Source organism: Triticum urartu, chromosome 4 (genome assembly GCF_003073215.2).
Source record: "Triticum urartu cultivar G1812 chromosome 4, Tu2.1, whole genome shotgun sequence".
Classification (NCBI taxonomy): domain Eukaryota; kingdom Viridiplantae; phylum Streptophyta; class Magnoliopsida; order Poales; family Poaceae; genus Triticum; species Triticum urartu.
Genome location: NC_053025.1, coordinates 590,938,558 through 590,964,038, shown reverse-complemented (window position 1 = coordinate 590,964,038; position 25,481 = coordinate 590,938,558). Strand labels below are relative to the sequence as shown.

The window sequence follows — 25,481 nt, the reverse complement described above, 5'->3', positions numbered from 1 at the left end:
TCGTTTCTAGTTGGAAGCAAACGTCGGTGTACGTAGAGTCGTATCAGTGGCAGATAGGGCTTGAGAGAATATTGATCTTACCTTTAGCTCCTTGTGGGTTCGACACTCCATACTTATCACTTCCATCTTTGGAAATTGCTACGATGATTCCCTGCACTTGGGGATTATCAGTCACCAAGCTGAAGTGTGTAGATCACGGAGGTGCCGTATTTTCGGTACTAGGATCGGTCGATCATGAAGATGTACGACTACATCAACCGCATTGTCATAACGCTTCCGCTTACGGTCTATGAGGGTACGTAGACAATACTCTCCCCTCTCGTTGCTATGCATCACAATGATCTTGCGTGTGCGTAGGAAATTTTTGAAATTACTGCGTTCCCCAACAGCATAAGCTGGACCGAAAATCATGGAATGCCGGTGAGGGGAGCCCCTTGGTCAAGACGTCGGCGAACTGCTGCTTGGTCGGGACATGGAGAATGTGGAACTCGCCGAGGGCGACCTTCTCACGGACGACGTGGATGTCTAGGTTGATGTGCTTCGTGCGTCGGTGGTGGACTGGATTGCCCGCCATGTACACCAATGAGATGTTGTCATAGAACACCACCGTGGCTTTGGGCAGTGGGACTCGTAGCTCGCCGAGGAGTTGCCGGAGCCAGCAGCACTCAGCGACTGCATTGGCGACGGCGCGGTATTCGGCCTCCGTGCTTGATCGTGAAACCGTGGCCTGGCGCTTCCTAAACCAGGACACGAGGGCGTCGCCGAGGAACACCACATAGCCGGAGGTCGAGCGAAGAGTGTCCGGACAGCCGACCCAGTCGGCATCGGAGTACGCCAAGAGGTCGAGGTTGGAGGAGCAGTGGAGATGCAATCCAAGATCCGTTGTGCCGCGGAGATAGTGCAGGATGTGCTTGACCAGGGCAAGGTGGGCGGCATGCGGATCGTGCATGACGAGGCAGCATTGGTGCACGGCATAGGCGATGTCGGGGCACGTCATAGTCAGGTACTGGAGCGCGCCAACCATGCTGTGGTACTCCGAGGCATCCGAGACTGGCGCCCCGTCTGTGGCGGACAACTTTGAGTGCGTGTCGACAGGGGTGGACACAGCCTCGACCATGTAGCCACGCTGCGGCAGGAAGAAGCCATCGACATTCCTGGTGACAGCGGTGCCCAAGAAGTAGTGAAGGGCACCCAGGTCTTTCATAGAGAATTCCGTTGAGAGCTGCTATTGGAGACAGCGAAGGAGAGATGTGGACGACGCGACCAGAATAATATAGTCGACGTAGAGCAGCAGGTAATCCATCTCGCCATTGTTGTGTAGCACGAACAGGGACGGATCCGTGCGGGAGTCATGGAAGCCGAGCGTGCAGGCGAACGCGGCGAACCTGGCAAACCAGGCACGTGGCGCCTGCTTGAGGCTGTGGAGCAATCTATTGAGGAGGAAGACATGGTCGGGGCGGGCCGTGTCAACGAAGCCAGCCGGCTGCTGGCAGTACACGCGCTCGATGAGGTGGCCATGGAGGAACGCATTGTTCATGTCCATCTGGTGAATTGGCCACGCGCAGGAGGCTGCCACGGTGGGCACAGCGCGGATTGTGGCAGCCTTGACGACCGGCGAGAAGGTCTTGTCGAAGTGCACGCCTTGTTGCTGAGAGAAACCTCGCACCACCCAACTCGCCTTGTAACGCTCGAGCCCGCCATCAGCTTTGAACTTGTGCCAAAACAGCCGCTTGCCGGTCACAATGTTAGCTCCAGGGGGCGAGGAACGAGGCTCCATGTTTGGTTCTGCATCAATGCCGAGAATTCATCCTGCATCGCAGTTAGCCAATTTGGATCACGCAGAGCAGCCCGCACGGACTTGGGTACAGGAGAGATGGAAGTGGCAACATTGGCGTGGAGATTTCAGTGGTACTTAGGGTTGGGGAAGAATTTACCTGCTCGGGCTCGCGTGACCATCTTGTGTGATGGAGCGAGGGGAGCCGGGGGTGGGTCGTTTTGGTGATTCGGAGAGGGTGGACTCGGGGGGTCGGGATCGGGTGGCAGGGAGGCAGGCGCGCTGGTGTGCGTGTGGGTGGGCGAGTTGGTAGCCATGGTAGGGTTTGGGGAAGCTGTTTGGACTATGGGGGCGCTCGTGGTAGGGAGTGTGTTGTTGGCTGGCGACAACGTGGGGAATGAGTGGAGTGATGACGTGGTCGGTGAGGTCGAGCACAGAGGCGGAGGCGCGCTCTTCTGTGTGTTGCTAAAAGGGGAAGGAGTTTTCGTCGAACATGACGTGTTGTGAGATGATGACACGGCCGGTCGTAGGTTTAAGCAACGGTAGCCTTTGTGATCTTGTGAGTATCCGAGGAAGACACAAGGGACCGAGCGAGGCGCCAGGTTATGAGGTGTAATGGCGGTGATGTTGGGGAAGCACTGACACCCGGAGACTCACATAGCAGAGTAGTCGGGGTGTGCACCGTAGAGGAGGTAAAACAGTGTGTGTTGGTGACGGGGACGGCACCGTCTTCAGTTCAGAAGAAACGTGGAGGTCTGGAGTGCTTTTGCCCAGTATGAGTAAGGCATGGAGGCATGAACGAGTAGAGCGCATTGTTGACCCATACGACGTCGCCGAGTCCTACCGACGACGGAGACGAGCGCGATGAACAAAACAAAGCTAACTCGTGATCGATCACCTGCAGTGTAAAGCTAGCCAAGCTAGCAATTGATCCTTTGCTTGGACAACGCACGTGAGACTAGCACGGAAGAGACACGCCGAGTTGTATCGCACAAAAGGCTCGTGTCGTGCCTTTGGTTTGTATTGATTTGATCTGGTCTCGGTCAGGGCCGACCCTGTGGGGGGCAGGGGGGGCGGCCGCCCCGGGCCCCTGAAATCTAGGGGGCCCCCGAGGTGTCTGTACGTAAGGCTGGCCCATACAGGCAGGCGCGCGCCAGGGAGCAGCAGGCCAGCAGCCCGATCTCCCGATCCGAGCGATCGAATGTTTTGAGCGATCAGCGGTATTTCCTTTCAGAACGATCAATCAGCGGCCTGGACGATTTCGTTCTTGTTGTGTTCGACTCTGCCATCACGCGGAGTCACGCAACGCCCAAGTCCCAGCTGTAGCTGCTGTCCGCCGACGCCGCCGTACAGGCACGCTGCACGCATGCACTCCCACCTCGCCGCCGCCTGGTAATTTTCTTCCTAATCTGTATATATTTGCCGCTGATTTCAATTCCAGAGCCCCTTTGGCATTTGCTCAATTGTTCTCTTCTCAATCCTTTGCAGACTCTATGCACTGTGCAATCGGCCAATCCCCTGTGTATTGTATTGTATATGCACATGCACTGAAGTTTGACCGGCCATCACTCCATCAGGTATTGAGGTATATTCATATAATACTGATACAAAAAAAAATCCTTTGATACATTGCCGGCAATGTTCAATAATTGATAGAACATTTTCTTTATTTTCAACATTGTGTGTGTGTTATTATGAAGTCCTCCAGTAAGAGGAATTATCCATCAGGTAGCAGCAAAAGGAAAAAAGAAAAATGAATTCTAGAAACTGAGAAGGCTTTCCGAGTTAAATATTTTAATATTTTGGTTGATATGGCGGCCACTTCTTTGAATGATAGATTTAAAGAACTGATGGTGTTTAAAGATATATTCGGATTTTTATTGAGCTCGGGCACCCTGAAGTCATTAAGTGACAATGAACTTGAAGGATGTTGCACAAAATTTGCAGAAACTTTCTCTCTTAATGGTTCATCTGATGTTGAGGTATATTATCTTATTTCTGAATTGAAGATTATGCGATTCACTTTGCCAGATGGCGTAATGTCTGCTATGAATATTTTCAGGCATGTGAGAGAAGTTGATTGCTATCCTAATATCTCCATTGCCTACTGCATCTTAGTTACTGTGCCTATGACAGTTGCATCAGCCGAAAGAAGCTTTTCGAAGTTGAAATTGTTGAAGAATTATTTGAGGACTCAAGAGAGGTTAAATGGTTTGGCTACATTATGCATCGAGAAGAAATTATTGGATGAGATTGACATCGACCCCACCATAAGTGACTTTGCATCGAGAAATGTTAGAAGAAATTTTTAAGGTAATATGTATATATTATTTGATACACATACTGATTTTAGATGCATTGAAGTGTTACTAATAATAATTTATATATACATTATTTTTGAGATAAATTTATATATATACTTATATTATAATGACTTGTATATTGAGGGCCTCCAATGTTTAGTTCGCCCCGGGCCCCCGAAATCTCAGGACCGGCCATGGTCTCGGTACATAGATTACAGGGGTATAGGGATATATATACTAGCTCATCAACTAGTACTAGTCCTATTCGGTAATTACTTGGAGACCTACACAGACACATACAAGTATACTTGTACTGAACTGGACAGGACACGGTGCACTTGGTGTTTAACTCTAACAATCACCCCCCTAAACACGACAACGTTACATTATAGCTCCGACGCCGATCTTTCTTGTCATCTCCAAGAACTTCTCTCGATCCAAAGCCTTGGTTAGCATGTCCGCCATCTGATCATCGTTGCAAACGTAATTGACCTTCATCTTATCTTCTTCCACGTAGTCCTTTATGTAGTGATACACCATATCAATGTGCTTTCCCCTATCATGCCGCACTGGATCCTCACGTAGAAAAGTTGTAGACTTGCCTTCAACATTGAGCACCACTTGTTCCGGATTTCGATCCATGAGATCACTGTGTAGCCTCCCTAACCACACACCTTGACACGCCGCAGCGGCCGCTGCAATATACTCTATTGCATCAACGGCAGTTACTTTACTCTTCTTGCTTAGCTCAAGACGAGGTTTCATTGGAGCGTCAACTGGATTGCAATCTTTCATGGCACGGCTTTCAAGTACCTTTTTTGTGTATGCCTCCTGGCATAATGTGATCCTCTCCATCTTTTGATGTACCTCTATCCCGGGGTAGTAGCTCAAAAGACCGAGATCATCCATCTTGAAAAGCTGTTTCATCTATAGCTTGAACTTTGCAATCACCTCTTCATCTGCTCCGGTAATTAATAGGTCGTCAACATAGATGCCAACTAGTAGACGATCACTTCATTCACCTCTCTTGTACATTGCATGCTCTAGTGGGGCTTTCTCAAATCCAAGAGAAATCAATGTATGATCAAGTTTGATGTTCCACTTCTGAAGTCCTTGCCATAACCCATACAAGATTTTGTGTGACTTCAGTACCTTGTGCTCTTCTCCCTCTTTGATGAAATTCGATGGTTGATTCACATACACATCTCTTTCTATCTCGCCATTCAAAAACACGGAGTTTACATCCATGTGATGTACTTTCCATGATTTCTGAGCCGCGAGAGCGATGAGTAATCTCACCAACTCCATCTTTGCAATGGGAATGAACACTTCTTCGAAGTCCACACCTTCCTCTTGCACACACTCTTTGGATACAAATCTAGCTTTGTGCTTCATGCACCCTTCAACATCTTTCTTGACCTTGAATTCTCACTTGAGCTCCATAGCATTTTCATTGTTGGAAAGATCCACAAGCTCCCATGAATTATTGTCATGGATCAACCCCAACTCTTCTTTCATAGCATGACACCAACACTCCTTCATATTTGCGCTGGAAAGAGCAGGTGGCTCGCAGGTGGCTACCTTGTAGCCACCCGCCCATCTAATAGGCTTTCACGTGGTGGTGAGTTTCCTTGTAGAGCTACTGTACATTCCTTGTACGTACTGCTTCTACCTTGGGTCGTGGTTGTGTTGCCGTCTTCAGCTCCAGCAACTAGGCTGCCAAGCGCGCTCACTGAGAGGGCAATGCTCCTTCCTGACGTGTGGAATGTAGCGGGCTTTGCTGCCGCGTCCCGTGTCATGGCATCTGACACGATGCCCGTGCTCACCAGGCTACCTAACACCATGGACGCAACGTTGCTCCTTGTTGTTTCTAGCGTTATGTAGGCCCAACGCTCTCCTGGTCCGAGCAACCGTCGCGCGTCGTTGCCTCCTGGCGGAACCTCACCTGTCTGGCTGGTGTCGTGGTCTTCTAACGACACGACTTTGTCTGGAGTCAAAACTTTTGTATCCGTCTTCCGGTCACCTACGGACGTCTTCTTCAGTTGAGCAACACAGAGACTGCTGCTCCATAGTCGAGCACACACAGCTATCGCTTCTTTCACTCCAGCAAAGATAGCACTTACGCCTGTAGTATTGTCGTAAGTTTCGGAATCACTCCCCGCATCTGTAGCATTGACATGAGTTTCCGAACCATGATCATGATAGCGAACTTTTTCTTCCACAAGCGCATTAGTTTCTTTAGCCGGCACTCGAAGAATTGGATCCTCCTCATCCACGAGTTCACTCATCAACATCATATCACCATCATCTCCTTGATAGGCAATGAGCGCCTTCTGCTTCGGTGCTTTCTCGCAGTCAGCCTTGAAGTGGCCGAGGAGGCCACAGTTATAACATCTCACTTTCCTGATGTCAAACTTTCTCCTCGGTGGTGGTGCAGCCTCATCGTCCGAGTCGGCGAAGTTCTTTCTCGCCGAACGCTGCTTTCCCTTCTTGCTGCTGCTCGTGGATCCGCCTTGCTTTTCGAGGGCGATCCACTGCGCCTTTGTGAGCATCACAAGCTCGTCGTTCGTCCCGTCCCCAAGACTGTACCGCATACGCTCGTCGTGAGCCTTGTAGCGTCCGACGAGATCAACAATGGAGAGGGTCTCAAGATCGACACACTGCTCGATCGCCGTGACAATTTGTAGGTACCGGGGAGGGGCCGCGCGCAAGAACCGCCGGACAACCGAGGCCTCTGTGAGGTTTTCTCCAAGCGCGCAAATCCGATTGACGAGAGTAGCCACCCGTGAAGCGAACGCATCCACGGACTCGTCGTCGCCCATGACCAAAGTCTCATAGTTCCTTAGGAGAGTTTGGAGATTGGCTTGCTTGACGCGGGTGTGTCCCTCGAACATGAGCTTCAGCGTATCCCACACCTCATTCGCCGTTGCTTTGGCGATCAGGTGCTGGAGGACATCCATCGGCATCACCGAGTAAATCGCCGACGCCGTCTGCAGATCCTTCCGGTGCTCGGCTTCCTCCTTCTTGAACGTGTCACCTCCGGGATCCACCGCGTCCTATAGCTCGTTGGCGCGGGGACCACACTCCATGAGGGCCTTCCAGACCCCGAAGTTCTCGCGATCAAACCGTGGATACGACGAGCTCGCCGGAGCAACAATTACTTTAACTGCACCGGAGTACTCCGCCAGCTGCTTGGTTTTCTCGTCATCTGCCATGATCCTCCGTTATTAGAAGATCAACCTTGCTCTAGATACCAATTGTTGGCCCATACGACGTCGCCGAGTACTTTCCGGCGACACGCGACGACCGACGACGGAGACGAGCACGATGAACAAAACAAAGCTAACTCGTGATTGATCACCCCTAGTGTAAAGCTAGCCAAGGTAGCAATCGATCCTTTGCTTGGACAACGCACGTGAGACTAGCACAGGAGAGACATGCCGAGTTGTATCGCACAAAAGGCTCGTGTCGTACCTTTGGTTTGTATTGATTTGATCTGGTCTCGGTACATAGATTACAGGGGTATAGGGATATATATATATACTAGCTCATCAACTAGTACTAGTCCTATTCGGTAATTACTTGGAGACCTACACGGACACATACAAGTACACTTGTACTGAACCGGACAGGACACGGTGCACTTCGTGTTTAACTCCAACACGCATGTGATGTCATTTAGTGTGCGGAGAGCGCGCTCAGCGCGCCTATTCTGCGGAGATGTGTAAGGGCATGACATACGCAGAATGATGCCGAGGGAGGAGAAGAACTGGCATGCAGCAAAGCTTTCAAACTCCTGCCCATTTTGTTTGGACCGTCAGGTTGAAGTGAGTGCAGGCGAGGCGTGCAAATGCACGGTGTGTGGGTAGAACATCTGATTGATTTCTGTTTGGGAGGAAACGTCCACATGAAATGACTATAGTCATCAACCACGACTAAGTAACACTAAAAACTAGACAAACTAAGCATGGGTGAGGTCTTTTTCCTAATTGACAAGTGGTGGAGATGTCTCCGTCGGAGCCAGGGGCATGTATGGAGGCGTGGCAGAGGGTGGAGCCCAACGCATCATCACCAAGGTGAACAAGGCGCCGGTGCCAGGTATCGCGCGTAACAGCAATGAAGGCGTGGGGTGCTTGGGACCGGCGTGATGGATGGAGAGGGTAGAGCTCGTTCGGTGAATCACAGCGGAGGATCTTTGCCTTCTTCTTCGATCCTTGAAAGAAAACCACGGTCATCAAATTCCACGTTAACTGGGTTGCCACGAGTAAGAGTTTTAACGGAAATGAGGTTTTTGATTAAGTGTGGAGAGACTAGGATGTTATGAAGAGATGGGTTTTGGGAGGAAGTGGGGATGGTGTGTTGACCTACGTCTGTGACTGCAAGCGTGGATCCATTGGCAACTATGATATTAGGGGAAAAAAACTGGGGTGGGATGAAGTGAGAATACCAAAGATGAGGCCATGTGACACATCGCACTGGAGTCGAGGTACCATTCACCACCGGATCTCGACGATGCTTGCTCTTGCTACATGCTCATGGCGTTGAGAGCCTGGCCAGAGCAGCCTGATCCGAAGCCTGTTGCGGCGCCGCGGGAGGTGCGCCGGCCGTAGACGGGGTGTGGAGGGACGTCCCCGTGCTGCTAGTGTGCTGGAGGAGCCGAGGCAGGCGGTGGGGGCACGCCGTACTGAGCTGCTACGCTGGTGAAGGGGGTCGGGCCACCAGGTTGTGGCCCAAGGATGCCCGCGCCGGGAGTATGGGGGCGCCGAGGCATGGACCAGGCGTGGACCATGCTCGTCCATGGCGCCGGAGCAGGAGCAGGTGGGCGCGGTGGTGGAGGAGCAGCTCCGCCGTAGTGAGATGGCCCGCCCCTGCCGGAGGCCTTGCAATTCCCTTTGCCACGGCTGCCAGCACGATCGCCACTGTCGGGGCGGTTGTTGTTGTCGCCAGCCCCGCCGGAGTCCGGGTTCGCTGGTGCGCGCACAGCGTGCAGGGCGATGTCGTGGGGAGTTTCCTCGTCTTGGCGGCTCTCCTCGAGGAGGAGGAATGCACGACAGCACAGGAAGGTGAGGAAGGGCGACTGCATGGTGAGTATGGGAACAGCATAGCAAAAACAGGGATTGAGACCGTGGATCATGTTAAGGACCTGGTCGCGATCGCCGGTCCGCCAGGCGGTCGTTGACGCAGTCCTTGAGCCGGGCCAACTAGGAGAGGATGGAGGACGACCCCTGCTCAATGCGGCGAAACTCAGTGGCGAGCCGAACAAGCCAGTATGTATTGGCTTACAAGACTCAGCAAGCATTGCTTTTCGAGAAATTACCAGAGATCCACAAGACAAAATATCTCAGAATTAACTGTAATATATATGCTATTTAGTTACTACGAAATGATTTACTTTCAAACAGCAAGAGTAGAATAAACGAGCAACCGCCAATTGTTTCATAGAAGCTGATGCAACATGTGGGAGATAGTTATCCAAATTTTGCAAAGATGAAATGTTTCACAGATGATCGCCAACTTACAACAAGGTAACCATTCAGTTTACGTTCCATCATTAAGCTTACAATCATTTTGTTCCAAAAACCTCACCCTGCAGCATGCATCATAGAGTTTCCTCTGGCGCTATCTTGAGATCCAGGCAAGATCCGATACACGCGGACGAAGGACAGAAAGATAAAGTTCAGAAAGACAGACAGTTCACCTAATGTAGCATTCAGTTCTACATGCAAAACCCTCCGAAACCGATCATATGGCAGCAACATCAGGGTCAATGTTCTCAGGTTCACTCCGGCCAGCCTGCGCATTCTGAAACCATTTTATATCCAGTTATTATGAATTCTACTGATTTTCACAGCACATTGTACAGTTGACAGCAAGTCTCATGTGGAACGAAAACTGATAGTAAGCGCAGGCAGTAATATACACAAACTGTTGCATTACCTTCTTCACTTCTTTTCTTTGTGTTGACCCTTCCTCTCCTCCTCTTGCTTTTGTTTCGGAATTTGCTCTTTCAGATCTGAAGAACAAGCAAAGGAGGTAATGTTAACTTGCAGACAGCAATCTGATACAGTTCAGTCTTCAGTGAGCATTGCTTATGAGAACATAATAGCAACAATTATCATCATAGCTATGTATGTACATGGAATACACAATCAAGTTGCCTTCGTAACACTGATAATGTTATGTATGTCTAGTACATGATCCACCGAGCAACAAATTAGGAGAACATCACCTTGATCTCTCAACTAGGAAGTTTATCATTTAAATTAGGAATATATCTCTTAGCTTGGGCCTTAAGCCAACTACGGATAAGATCCACAATTTGTTACTCAGATCAGATTGTTAGGTCTACATAAAGAGGATCCCCTGTGACTGTGAGGAATAAAGCAAAGCAAGAATTAGAAGAAGAATTTAGAGGATCAAGACTTCAGGAAATTTCAAGGCTTTATATTAGGCCAGAAATCACGTGTAAGTTCTGTACCGTTAGTTTGTTATGTATTTGCAGATCTCAAGACTTCTCTGATAATCCTTGCTATCTACAGTAAAATCAGTTGTGGACTACAAGAGGATATTCTATCTGAGCTTGCCCCTGTAAGAACCTGTTGGTTATGCGTGAAGTACATACTAATGATATATTAATCTACATGACATCTGAAGGGAAGGCACCAATCTGCTTGAACTGTTAAACAAGGTAGCATCAGATGTGTTGGATGGAACTAACGGACCTCATCCATTGTGAGATAACTACATCATCAAAACCTTTGGATGCTTCAAAGTAATTTGTATACCTACTTAGGAAGAGGCAATTGCTTAAGAATCGATAAGTTCGACTTAACAAATCCATGAAATGAGCCCCTCCAGCAAATAAAATACAATATTTTCTTAATGTTTGGCCATATATCTAAATTGTTGTATAGATTTGACACAGAAAAAACATCCAATGTTATTTGTTTTTAAATAGTCTTTAATAATATATGTGGTCAGTGTTAGTTCACAACAGGGTTAAACATTCGTATGAGAGGAGAACATGGCCACGTGAAAGGAGAGGACTGATTTGGAGAGGAAAAGATGTATTACAGCTGGCCAGATAAGAGATGATTGACAAGGAGCCAGGGACTTGCTTACCACTGTAGAAGACTTGATTTTAAAATGCATATCTAAAACAAATATGTAGTCTAGTGCAGATGAATGGAAACTACTAACCCCGAAGGAAACAAATAGCCTAATGTGCAAGTAATGGACTTGCTGCTGGCAGTACTAATGGTAATCTTATACATGTTTTACAGTGGACAATGATGTGTTACCAAGTCATGTCACATCAAAAGCAATGATGATTTCTGTGCAGCTACAACGGTACCTCTTTTACTACAGACGGGTGTCCTCGGAACAAACTGCTTAGACAGAATAAATGTCATGCAGTTTGCATATGGATTAGCTGCTTTAGGGCGTGAACTTCAAGTGTTGAAGGTCACTGAAGAACCTAAAATTGAACAGCATGCTCCTTCGGCCGATGATCTGATGGATTTCTATTAAAGGATGGGTAAGACCAGGGTCGGGCTGGCAAAATCCAGGGCCCTGTGCGAAACAAAAAACAGGGCCTTACAGTGGCGGAGCCAGGGGGACGAGCGGGGGCCAGGCCCCCCCAACGATCGAGCGATCGTGCAGTAGGTACCGTGTAATTAGCGATCATGCAGTAGGTACCGTGTAATTAGCGATCCGATCTCATGAACTCACGTACTGGCCCCCCTATCTCAACGCGAATTTTGGGAAAAAGGGAAAAAGGCCCATGTGGAGCCCACTAGCGGCCACGTTAGGCAATTGGCTCTAATCTACTAGCCTGGGGTTCTCCCGTAATTAGCGTGTGCGTGGCCGCGTGGGATAACTGCGCACAGAGTTTTGTGGCCGCCGCTCCGAGCCTTGCCGCCCCATTGCCTCCGCTCCCCCTGCCCTGTTCACGATCTGGTTCATACAGCGACGGCACAACGCAGCTTGATCAATTCTTACGGCTCCGATCAACAAACTAGCCAAAGGTTAAACACATCAGACTATCTAATCTCCCTGACTCTCTCAATTCGCATCTTACATCTTGTTTCATTGTCGAACTTATACATCAGTTTTTGGTTGCTTCGGTGGTGTGATTTGTGGCAATATAATTCTATCTTGTACGTCTCCCTAGAAATTATGGTGATTATGAAGCAAATTATCTAGTACAAGTTCCTATTTGTGATGCAAATTTTTCCTATGTCAAATTTACCTAATTTCAGATTGCAATTCAGCAGCTATGAAGAGAAAACTGCCAATCATAGAGGCCAATTTAAACTAATACAAGTTTCATATGTTTTTTTTCCACTGGATATTTGTTTACCTAGTTTGGCTTGGCCCCCCCTATACCCAAATCATGGCTCCGCCCCTGGGGCCTTATCTCGCTAAAAAAAATGAACTAACGAGCAAAAAAAATTGCGGGGAAAACTAACGAGCAATTATAATATGTATATATATATATATCACAGGAAAAATTTATAATGTAAATAATATAATGTCGATGTTTTGCAATTAGACGAATCGTCTAACTCACCTAGATTTGGGTCATGTCCGGTTGAATTGCTACACTGTGATCTTTAATTGGGGAGGTAAGACCAATCTCTAACAAAGTAACGATCCCTGTCAAAAGTTAATTAGGAAATTAAGAATTAGAATTTAGGAGTAAAAACTAGATGATTTGCTAAGAACCTGGAGGCTGGAGTCGGTCAATCGATCACGGACTGATCCGACGAGTCGACGAGTCTGAAAATTAAGAGAGGAAGCTAGGACGGCAACGACAGCGGCTCTGATGAGGCAAAGGCGACCACCGCCGAGACCATCGTCTCCTTTTTTTTCGTCTCCTGACTAGCGGCGTCGACGGAATTGCTGTTGGTTTCCCGATCGAGGCGATCCCGATTGACTGGTATAGCGATCTTTTTTTTTTTGGAACCCACGATCCCGTTTCCATCGCTAGAGAGCAGTTTCCTTTTTTCTTTGGGAAAAGATCGATCTTTTTTTAGGAATTGGGAAAGATTGATCGAGTCAAGCACGAGCTGACGAGCTCCAGTACTCGATGGCCTCTTCTCAGGCCCAGCTCCAACTCCTAGCGGCCTAGTGCGGCAGCTGCTACGCATTTTTTTTTCTTTCAAAAATACTAGGCCTATATAAGAAACATTGGCCCCCCCAAAATATGAGCCCTGTGCAGGCCGCACATCTGGTACCACTATGGGCCCGGCCCTGGGTGAGACATTAACCATCCAGTATGTAGGTTCTGCTGCTCACAGCAAGGTTAGCATCTTGTTATATCTGTGACTCCCGAGTAACATAATCTGCATAACACAAATCTTGAAATGGCGCTTTTTTGAACTAAAACTTTGTATCCATACCCTGGAAGGTGTGCAGTTGTGTACTACTATTTTAATGTATTCTTTACAACCTTTGGAGTAGTTCTAATTTCCCCAAGTAGTTCTAAAGTTTTAATTGTCGCATCGCTCTTCCCTTTTCTATCATTTGATATGTACATCTACTTTCCCCTCCCTGCTATTGTGTTCGGCTATTTAGCCACACATTTAAGTCAAATAAACATTAAGGCCACCTGTCACCTGAAGATAGGACTCTGAAAGAGCAGTTGCTAGCTACTATCAAGGGTCAGGTCTGTCGTACTTGTGAATTTAGCAAAGGTCAGGCGTACCAGGACAGTTGATACCAAATATCAAACGTTTGCTCTAACAGGTCTTCCTATGATAAAATGAACTTCCTAAATCAATTGGTACATGCAGCTTTGCTCTTTGGAAACGAGTTTACCAGTAGAGGTTGTTAACAGGGAGAGCACATCTGCCACCCAAGCACCTTGAGTGTATTTTCTGAAAATGTAAAGCTTGAGTGTTTGTATCTGAAATTTTTATGACCAAAATAGTAGGCATTTCTTACTGATTATAGTTTTTGACAAAAGGCCGATAATTGATTTTTATTTTAAGTATTTGCTGTTGTAATCTTGAATATCTTTATTTCAGAATGATTTGTTGGTAGCCAGTCAATTCAGTAGTCAACACAAATCCAACTTGGTATTTTGAATGCTCAGTGTAAATCTTCCATTGTAAGGGAAACTCTAACCGTTCTACTCCACTAAGCTTTGCTCGGACCTAGCCGAACTCCTTAATTTAACGGAGTAAAAATCAAATTTGCAAACTTCAATCTAGTCTCAACCGAAATTTGCATACTGATGAGGACATCAATACCATTGTTACACCCACAGCCCCTGCTGCTATACACACTGAACCGATTACTAGAGCTCGCGCACGCCAATTGAATTATCAGGTACTTTCGTTTCTTGGTAACGATTCTAATGTTCATGAGAATATGATGCTGCCTAAATTGGATACATTTGTTTTGCTTACAAATGAAGGGCCTAGCTTGGACAAGAAAGATGAACCTTGGAGCAAGTTCAAGCATGGAGATGATGGCATGCGCAAGGGGAACAAGAACGGAGTTACAAGTGATGATTCCAGGACTCTGAAGCCACCATAATGAATGCATGAAGCATGGGACGAAATATACAAGATGCCACTTCATAAATTTCGTCCAGAGGCTATTTTAGGTGTTGCGTCACCTTATTATTGGGCCAGGCCCATGTATTTTCGAAGTACTTAAGTATAGCCTGTTTTTAGAGTCCGTATGTCTGGGGAAACAAGAGTTAGGGTTTGTTTCCGACCCCTCCACCAAGGGCCACGAAATTCCCCCTCTCTCCTTCATATATACAGCCCTTAGGGCATCGTTTAGGCTTTGGGTTTTGTTTAGATTAAAAGTTCGTCATAGCTGCAACTTCTCGTACTTCGTTTGTGTCCAACGACCAGACCAAGACGTCACAGAACCCCACCTTGATCAATAAAGCTTTCATCTTATATTCGCAATATCCAGATTGCAATCTCAGTTTCTTGCTTGTTCTTCGTTTGCTTGCAGGAAACAGACCCTCGTGGTCAGGTTGATCGTGCTTCGGCGTGGTCAATAACCCCTCGGAAGTTGGTTTAGCGATTGCTAAGGCGCGACGTCTCGCACGTTCGTAGTCGGATCGTCAAGGTCGACTCCCCCAGAAACGATAGCCACCATCTCATCGAAACATCGGGACACCTTTGCCTCTATCAAGTGGTATCAGAGTTTTAGGTTGCTCGGTGAGATTTTACAGTTTTTCGTAGATTAGATCGAGTCTGTTCTTCATACCTAGAGTCCACGAAAAAGCCAAAAAAAATTAGGGTTAGTTCGTCCTATCCGAACCAATCTGAGCCTTTGCATAATCTTTTCTGCATTTGCTTTGTTGAATTTGTGGTTGCATCGTCGTGTCAAGTTGCTGGTCTTAGCGTCTAATCCTTTAGAGTTTCGAGTTCTGTTCACAGGTTGTCACGCCGCCGCCGCACCATCGTCATCATCATTACCATATACCACCACCCCACCATATACATCGCTGCTGCCATATACAACCACCAATCCGAGTCCACATATACCATCGCCATATACCACCACCAATCCGAGTCCAGATATACCATCGCCATATACCACCACCAATCCGAGTCCAGATATACCACCACAGCCCGAGTTCCACCAGATTCGTCTCCGCCACCAGTCCCAGTCCGTGTCCAGTATTTGTTGCTTTGTTTTCGAGTTCCAGATCACGCCATACTCCGAGTCGTGACAGAGTAGGACTCCTGAGATTCCGTGCTACCCGCAGAAGAAAAATAGTTCCAAACTCAAAAAAAACTAAGTCTGGAAAATTCTGGCTAGGCGGTTTTTAGACCATTTGTAGACTTTTTCGAAAAAAAATTGTTGCGGAGCAAAAAAAAAGAGGAAAAAAATAGTGCAAAAAAAAGTGAAAAAAAGAGAGAAAAATTCAGAGTGTGCTCCTCCATTGTTTACGTGCAGCGCCGTGATTTTGTTAGTGTTCTAGGCTCGCGTCTCTAGCACGGTCTAGCCTAGGACCAGCACAGTACCGTCGTTGAGCGTTTATTCAACTTTGCATCTCTGAATTGATTATTGCTGACTACCATATTATAAGCCTTCCCAGCTCCACATACATCTACGTCGTGCGTTTGACTCTCCCTGGTAATCGCTCTATCCAAGCTTTGAGAGTTTTGACTACGACGGTTGCCGATCACCGCCTGCTGCTGGGTAAGAACTGGTAAAAATTTGAGATTGGCTTGACGGATTTGTGACACCACCACCACCTCTTGTTAGTATTCTGTAGGACCATATTCTTGTGTGTTTCTATTGTTGCTAACCATGGCAGGATCACAAGCCGACGAGACTGACTGGGAGAACATGACGAATAAGGAGTTGCATGATAAATTTCAGCAAATGATGAGTGGACAGGTGCAAGATGTGTTAAACAGATTTGAAGAGGCCATGGAGAAGATAGATGGCATGGAGAATACATTCGAAACAAAGCTCGATAATAGGTTTAATGAATTGCTCGCGCGTCTTCCACCACCACCACCGGCTGCACCTAACGCACCTCTACAACAACAACAACAACAACAACAACAACAACGACTACCTACACATCGTGAAACAGCCCTCCGCCGAGCGAGCCGTCTCCCTCTTGCACCTGGCCAAACTGTTGGTGCTGTTGTTGATACTTCTGTGGCTCCTGCTGTTGATGCGGAGGAGGATGATTTTGCCGGCGATTACGAGGATGAGGTTGATCAAAATCAGAACTACGTGCCACCACCAGCACAGCAACCAGCAGGTCGTCCACATGCAAATAATGGCAATGGTAGGGCTCACCCTCAGGTACGAGATCATGACCATCTCCCTAAACTAAAATTGAATATTCCACCATTTGAGGGTAGATATGTTCCTGATATATATCTTACTTGGGAGTTAGAAACTGAACAACGATTTACATGTTTACAATATCCCGAGGAGAGACGTGTTCCTGCTGCTGTTTGTGCATTCACTAGTTTTGCATGTGTTTGGTGGTCTGAGCATTGTAGATTATATCCTATTCCTGCTACTTGGGCTGCTTTGAAAACTGCTATGCGTACTCGTTGGGTTCCACCATATTATCAACGTGAATTACTTCAAAAATTGCAGCGTTTAAGACAAGGAAAAAATTATGTAGAAGAATATTATCAGGAATTACAAACTAGCATGATTAGATGTGGTATTGTCGAGGAGAATGAAGCTATGCTTGCACGTTTTATGGGTGGATTAAATAGAGAGATTCAGACCATCCTAGAGTATAAGGAGTATAATAATATCACTCGTTTATTCCATCTTGCTTGTAAAGCTGAACGTGAAGTGCAGGATCGACAGGCATTGGCGCGAACTAACTTTTCTGCAGGTCGATCTTCATCATGGACACCACATGCATCCTCTACTTCCACTCCACCAGCACCTCCATCAGGTGCCACCTCCAGCCGTGATACAAGAAAGCAGGCACAACCACCACTATCTGCCAAGAGCACACCTGCTGGACCTGCGTAGAGCTCTTCTTCTTCCATGGCATCAACAGGGCACACAAGTGATATTATTTGTCGTCGTTGTAAGGGAAGAGGACATTTTTCGAGAGAATGCCAATCTCAGAGTGTGATGATTGCTACTGAGGATGGTGGGTATGAGTCCGCTAGTGACTATGATGAGGAGACTTTGGCTCTTATTACACGTGAAGAACACGGTGCAGATGATTCTGATCATGAGACGCAATACATGGCTGCTGAAGATGCTGACAGGTATGAATGTTTAGTTGCTCAACGTGTTTTGAGTGTGCAGGTTACACAAGCTGAGCAAAATCAGAGGCATAATTTGTTCCATACAAAGGGAGTTGTGAAGGAACGTTCTGTTCGTGTCATCATAGATGGAGGGAGCTGCAATAACTTGGCTAGCATGGAGATGGTGGAGAAGCTATCTCTCACCACAAGACCACATCCACATCCTTACTACATCCAATGTTTCAACAACCGCGGCAAGGTTAAGGTAACACGTACTGTTCGTGTGCATTTTAGTATCTCTACATATGCTGATTATGTTGATTGTGATGTGGTACCTATGCAAGCATGTTCCTTATTACTTGGTAGACCATGGCAATTTGATAAAAATTCTGTACACCATGGTAGAAACAATCAGTATACTCTTGTTCATAAGGATAAAAATATTACTTTGCTTCCTATGACTCCTGATTCCATTTTGAAAGATGATATTAATAGAGCTAATAAAGCAAAACAGGAGAAAAATAAGAGTGAAATCAGATTGTGGGAATTTGAGCAACAAATGCAGCCTAATAATAATAAACAATCTAGTGTTGCTTCTGAAATTAAATTGAAAAGTGCATGTTTACTTGCCACCAAATCTGATATTGATGATCTAGATTTTAGCAAATCTGTTTGCTATGCTTTTGTGTGCAAAGAGGCATTATTTTCATTCAAGGATGTGCCTTCCTCTTTGCCTCCTGCTGTCACTAGCATTTTGCAGGAGTTCGCTGACGTCTTTCCACAAGACGTGCCACCGGGATTACCACCTATTCGAGGGATTGAGCATCAAATTGACTTAATTCCCGGTGCATCATTACCCAACCGTGCACCATACCGTACCAATCTAGAGGAGGTGAAGGAGATTATGCGTCAAGTACAAGAACTGCTCGACAAAGGTTATATACGCGAATCCCTTAGTCCTTGTGCTGTTCCTATCATTTTAGTGCCGAAAAAGAATGGTACGTCGCGTATGTGTGTTGATTGTAGAGGCATTAATAATATTACTATTCGTTATCGTCATCCTATTCCTAGGCTAGATGATATGCTTGATGAATTGAGTGGCTCTACAATATTCTCCAAAGTTGATTTGCGTAGTGGATACCATCAAATTCATATGAAATTGGGAGATGAATGGAAAACAGCATTTAAAACTAAGTTTGGATTATATGAGTGGTTAGTCATGCCTTTTGGGTTAACTAATGCACCTAGTACTTTCATGAGGTTAATGAACGAAGTTTTACGTGCTTTCATTGGACGATTTGTGGTAGTTTACTTTGATGACATATTGATTTATAGCAAATCTTTGGAGGAACATTTGGAACATTTACGTGCTATTTTTATTGCTCTACGTGATGCACGTTTGTTTGGTAACCTTGGAAAGTGCACCTTTTGCACCGACCGAGTATCTTTTCTTGGCTATGTTGTTACTGTTGGAAATATGCCCTACAAGCAATAATAAATTGGTTATTATTATATTTCCTTGTTCATGATAATCGTTTATTATCCATGCTAGAATTGTATTGATAGGAAACTCAGATACATGTGTGGATACATAGACAACACCATGTCCCTAGTAAGCCTCTAGTTGACTAGCTCGTTGATCAATAGATGGTTACGGTTTCCTGACCATGGGCATTGGATGTCGTTGATAACGGGATCACATCATTATGAGAATGATGTGATGGACAAGACCCAATCCTAAGCCTAGCACAAGATCGTGTAGTTCGTATGCTAAAGCTTTTCTAATGTCAAGTATCATTTCCTTAGACCATGAGATTGTGCAACTCCCAGATACCGTAGGAGTGCTTTGGGTGTGCCAAACGTCACAACGTAACTGGGTGGCTATAAAGGTACACTATAGGTATCTCCGAAAGTATCTGTTGGGTTGGCACGAATCGAGACTGGGATTTGTCACTCCGTGTAACGGAGAGGTATCTCTGGGCCCACTCGGTAGGACATCATCATAATGTGCACAATGTGACCAAGGAGTTGATCACGGGATGATGTGTTACGGAACGAGTAAACAGAATTTCCGGTAACGAGATTGAACAAGGTATCGGGATACCGACGATCGAATCTCGGGCAAGTATCGTACCGCTAGACAAAGGGAATTGTATACGGGATTGATTAAGTCCTTGACATCGTGGTTCATCCGATGAGATCATAGTGGAACATGTGGGAGCCAACATGGGTATCCAGATCCCGCTGTTGGTTATTGGCCGGAGAGTTGTCTCGGTCATGTCTGCATGGTTCCCGAACCCGTAGGGTCTACACACTTAAGGTTCGATGACGCTAGGGTTATAGGGAATAGATATACGTGGTTACCGAATGTTGTTCGGAGTCCCGGATGAGATCCCGTACATCACGAGGAGTTCCGGAATGGTCCGGAGGTAAAGATTTATATATGGGAAGTCCTGTTTTGGTCGCCGGAAAAGTTTTGGGTTTTATCGGTAATGTACCGGGACCACCGGGAGGGTCCCGGTGGTCCACCAAGTGGGGCCACCAGCCCCGGAGGGCTGCATGGGCCAAGTGTGGGAGGGGACCATCCCCAGGTGGGCTGGTGCGCCCCCCCCCCACAAGGGCCCAAGGCACCTAGGGTTTGGGGAAGGGGCGCCTCCACCTAGCTTGGGGGGCAAGTTTCCCCCTCTCCCCCCCCTTGGCCGCCACCCTAGATGGGTTTGGGGCTGCCGCACCCCTTGGGGTGGAAACCCTAAAGGGGTTGCACCCCCTCCCTCTCCCCTATATATACTTGAGGACTTTGGGGCTGCCAGCACATGAGTGTTGACCTCTCCATGGCGCAGCCCTGCCTCTCTCCCTCCTCCTCTCCCACAGTGCTTGGCGAAGCCCTGCAGGATTGCCACGCTCCACCACCACCACGCCGTCGTGCTGCTGCTGGATGGAGTCTTCCCTAACCTCTCCTTCTCCCCTTGCTGGATCAAGGCGTAGGAGACGTCACCGGGCTGCACGTGTGTTGAACATGGAGGTGCCATCCGTTCGGCACTAGGATCATCGGTGATTTGGATCACGACGAGTACGACTCCATCAACCCCGTTCACTTGAACGCTTCCGCTTTGCGATCTACAAGGGTATGTAGATGCACTCTCCTTCCCTCGTTGCTAGATTACTCCATAGATTGATCTTGGTGATGCGTAGAAAATTTTGAATTTCTGCTACGTTCCCCAACAGTGGCATCATGAGCTAGGTCTATGCGTAGTTTCTATGCACGAGTAGAACACAAGTTGTTGTGGGCGTCGATTTTGTCAATTTGCTTGCCGTTACTAGTCTTATCTTGATTCGGTGGCATCGTGGGATGAAGCGGCCCGGACCGACCTTACACGTACTCTTACGTGAGACTGGTTCCACCGACTGACATGCACTAGTTGCATAAGGTGGCTAGCGGGTGTCTGTCTCTCCCACTTTAGTCGGATCGGATTCGATGAAAAGGGTCCTTATGATGGGTAAATAGAAATTGGCATATCACGTTGTGGTTTTCGCGTAGGTAAGAAACGTTCTTGCTAGAAACCTATAGCAGCCACGTAAAAACTTGCAACAACAATTAGAGGACGTCTAACTTGTTTTTGCAGCATATGCCTTGTGATGTGATATGGACAAAAGGATGTGATGAATGATATATGTGATGTATGAGATTGATCATGTTCTTGTAATAGGAATCACGACTTGCATGTCGATGAGTATGACAACCGGCAGGAGCCATAGGAGTTGTCTTTATTTATTTATGACCTGCGTGTCAACATAAACGTCATGTAATTACTTTACTTTATTGCTAAAGTGTTAGCCATAGTAGTAGAAGTAATAGATGACGAGACAACTTCAAGAAGACACGATGATGGAGATCATGATGATGGAGATCATGGTGTCATGCCGGTGACAACGATGATCATGGAGCCCCGAAGATGGAGATCAAAAGGAGCAAAATGATATTGGCCATATCATGTCACTATTTGATTGCATGTGATGTTTATCATGTTTTACATCTTATTTGCTTAGAACGACGGTAGCTTAAATAAGATGATCCCTCGTAATAATTTCAAGAAAGTGTTCCCCCTAACTGTGCACAGTTGCGAAGGTTCGTTGTTTCGAAGCACCACATGATGATCGGGTGTGATAGATTCTAACGTTCGAATACAACGGGTGTAAGCCAGATTTACACAGCAAAAACACTTAGGTTGACTTGACAAGCCTAGCATGTACAGACATGGCCTCGAAACACGGAAGACCGAAAGGTCGAGCATGAGTCGTATAGAAGATACGATCAACATGAAGATGTTCACCGATGTTGACTAGTCCGTCTCACGTGATGATCGGACACGACCTGGTTGACTTGGATCATGTTTCACTTAGATGACTAGAGGGATGTCTATCTGAGTGGGAGTTCATTAGATGAACTCAATTATCATGAACATAGTCTAAATTGTCTTTGCAAATATGTTGTAGATAAATAGCTCACGTTGTAGCTCCCTGTTTCAATACGTTCCTAGAGAAAGATTAAGTTGAAAGATATTGTAAGCAATGATGCGGACTAGGTCCGTAGTCCGAGGAGTGTCCTCACTGCTACACAGAAGGCTTACGTCTTTGATGCACCGCTCGATGTGCAAACCCCTACAACGTCGTCTGTGGATGTTGTGAACACCTGACAGATACATCCTGATGACTACATGATAGTTTAGTGCACCATACTTTACGGCTTAGAATCGGGATTCCAATGACGTTTTGAATGCCATAGAACATATGAGATGTTCCAAGAGCTGAAATTGGGATTTCAGGCTCATGCCCGTGATTGAGAGGTGTGAGACCTCTGACAAGTTCTTTTGCCAACAAGATGGAGGAGAATAGCTCAGCTAGTGAGCATGTTCTCAGAATGTCTGGGTGCTACAATCACTTAAATCAAGTGGGAGTTAAACTTCCAGATAAGATAGTGATTGATAGAGTTCTCTAGCCACTATCACTGAGCTACTAGATCTTTGTGATGAACTATGACATGCAAGGGATGGAGTTGATCCCGGAGCTGTTCGCGGTTCTTAAGACCGTAAAGGGTAGAAATCAAGAAGGAGCATCAAGTGTTGATGGTTTAACAAGACCACTGGTTTCAAGAAGGGCAAGGGCTAGAAGGGAAACTTCATGGATGGCAAACCAGTTGCCGCTCCAGTAAAGGAACCCAAGGTTGAACCCAAACCCGAGACTAAGTGCTTCTATTGTAAAGGGGAACGATCACTGGTAGCGGAATTACCCCAAATGCATGGTAGATAAGAAGGCTGGCAACTTCAACAAAGTATATACGTGTTATTAATGTGTACCTCGCTAGTACTCCTGGTAGCACCTGGGTATTGGATAAAGGTTCAGTTGCTATTACTGGTGACTTGAAGCAAAAGCTACGGACTAAACGGAGACTGGCTAAGGGCGAGGTGACGATGTGTGTTGGAAGTGTTTCCAAAGTTGATGAGATCACCATCGCACGCTCCATCTGCCTTCGGGATTAGTATTGAACCTAGATAAATGTTATCAGGTGTCTACGTTGAGCATGAATATGATTAGATCATGTTCATTGCAATACGGCCATTCATTTAAGTTAGAGAATAATGGTTATTCTGTTTACATGAATGATACCTTTCATGGTCATGCACCATATGTGAATGGTTCATTGAATCTCGGTCGTGGTAATACACATGTTCACGCCAAAAGATGTAGATAGTACCACTTTCTCGTGGCACTGCTGCTTAGGTCATATTGGCGTAAGATGCATGAATAAACTCCATGTCGATGGATGTTTGGAGTCACTTGATTTTGAATCACTTGACACATGCGAGCCATGCCTCATGGGCAGGATGACTAAGACCCCGTTTTCAGGTACAATGAAACGGGCAAGTGACTTGTTGGAAATCATGCATGCTGATGCGTGTGATCCAATGAGAATTGAAGCGTGCGGTGGATATCGCTATTTTCTCATCTTCACTGATGATTTGAGTAGATATAGGTATATTTACTTAATGAAGCACAAGTCTGAAACGTTTGAAAAGTTCAAGCGATTTCAGAGTGAAGTTAAGAATCATCATAACAAGAAGATCAAATTCCTATGATCTGATCAATGAGAATATCTGAGTTATGAGTTTGGCAAACACTTAAGACATTGTGGAATTGTTTCACAGTTGAAGCCACCTGGAACACCACTGGGTTATGGTGTGTCCGGACGTCGTAATCGAATCTTATGAGATATGGTGCGATCTATGGATGTCTCTTATCAATCTACCGTTTTCATTTTGAGGTTATGCGTTAGAGACAGCTGCATTCACTTTAGATAGGACACCATCTATGTCCGTTGAGACGACGTCATATGAACATTGGTTTGGCAAGAAACCAAAGTTGTCGTTTCTTAATGTTGGGGCTGCGATGCTTAAGGCTTCAGCCAGAGAAGCTCGAACCCAAAGCGGACAAACACATCTTCATAGGATACCCAAAGGTGACAGTTGGGTACACCTTCTATCTCAGATCCGAGGGCAAATTGTTTGTCACTAAGAACGGGTCCTTTCTTGAAAGGAGTTTCTCTCGAAAGAATTGAGTGGGAGGAAGATAGAACTTGATGAGGTTGTCAAACCTTTACTTCAACCAGAGAGTGATGCAACACAGAAAGATGTTTTCTGTGGCGCCTACGTCTGTTGAATAGGAAGTTAATGATAGTGATCATGAAGCTTCGGATCAAGTTTCTATCAAACCTCGTCCTCGTAGGTCGACAAGGATATGTACTACTCCTGAGTGGTACGGTAATCCTGTCTCAGATATCATGTTGTTGGACAACAATGAACCTATGAGCTATGGAGAAGCGATGGTGGGCCCGTATTCCGACAGATGGTTAGAAAGCCATGAAATCCGAGATAGGATCCATGTATCAGAACAAAGTATGGACTTTGGTGGACTTGCCCGTGATCGGCAAGCCATTGAGATAAATGGATCTTTAAGAAGAAGACGGACGTGGGCGGTAATGTTACCGTCTATGAAGCTCGACTTGTGGGAAAGAGTCTTTTCACAAGTTCAAGGAGTTGACTACGATGAGAATTTCTCACCCGTAGCGATGCTTAAGTCCGTCGGAATCATGTTAGCATTAGCTGTATTTTTCGATTATGAAATCTGACAGATGGATGTCAAAACAAGTTTTCTTACCAGTTTTCGTAAGAAAAGTTGTATGTGATACAATAAAAGTTTTGTCGATCCTAAGGATGCTAAAAGGTATGCTGGCTCCAGCAATCCTTCTATGGACTAGAGCAAGCATCTCGGAGTCGGAATATATGCTTTGATGGAGTGATCAAAGCTTTTAGGTTTATACAATGTTTGCTAGAAACTTGTATTTACAAGAAAGTGAGTGGGAGCACTACAACATTTCTGATAAGTATATGTGGATGACATATTGTTGATCCGAAATGATGTAGAATTTCTGGAAAGCATAAACGGTTGTTTGAAGAGTGATTTTCAAAGGAAGACCTGGATAAAGCTGCTTACATATTGGGCATCAAGATCTATAGAATAGATCAAGACGTCTGATATATACTTTCAAAGAACTCACACCTTGACATGTTTTTGAAGGAGTTCAAAATAGATCAGTCAAAGAAGGGGTTCTTACCTGAGTTGTAAGGTGTG

The 25,481-nt window shown here is 46.2% G+C and overlaps 1 pseudogene; it reads left to right on the top strand.

The window, feature by feature from the left end:
• Positions 1–9,288: 9,288 nt before the first annotated feature.
• The window catches only part of LOC125554913, a 31,671-nt pseudogene continuing 15,478 nt past the window's right edge, over positions 9,289–25,481 (top strand).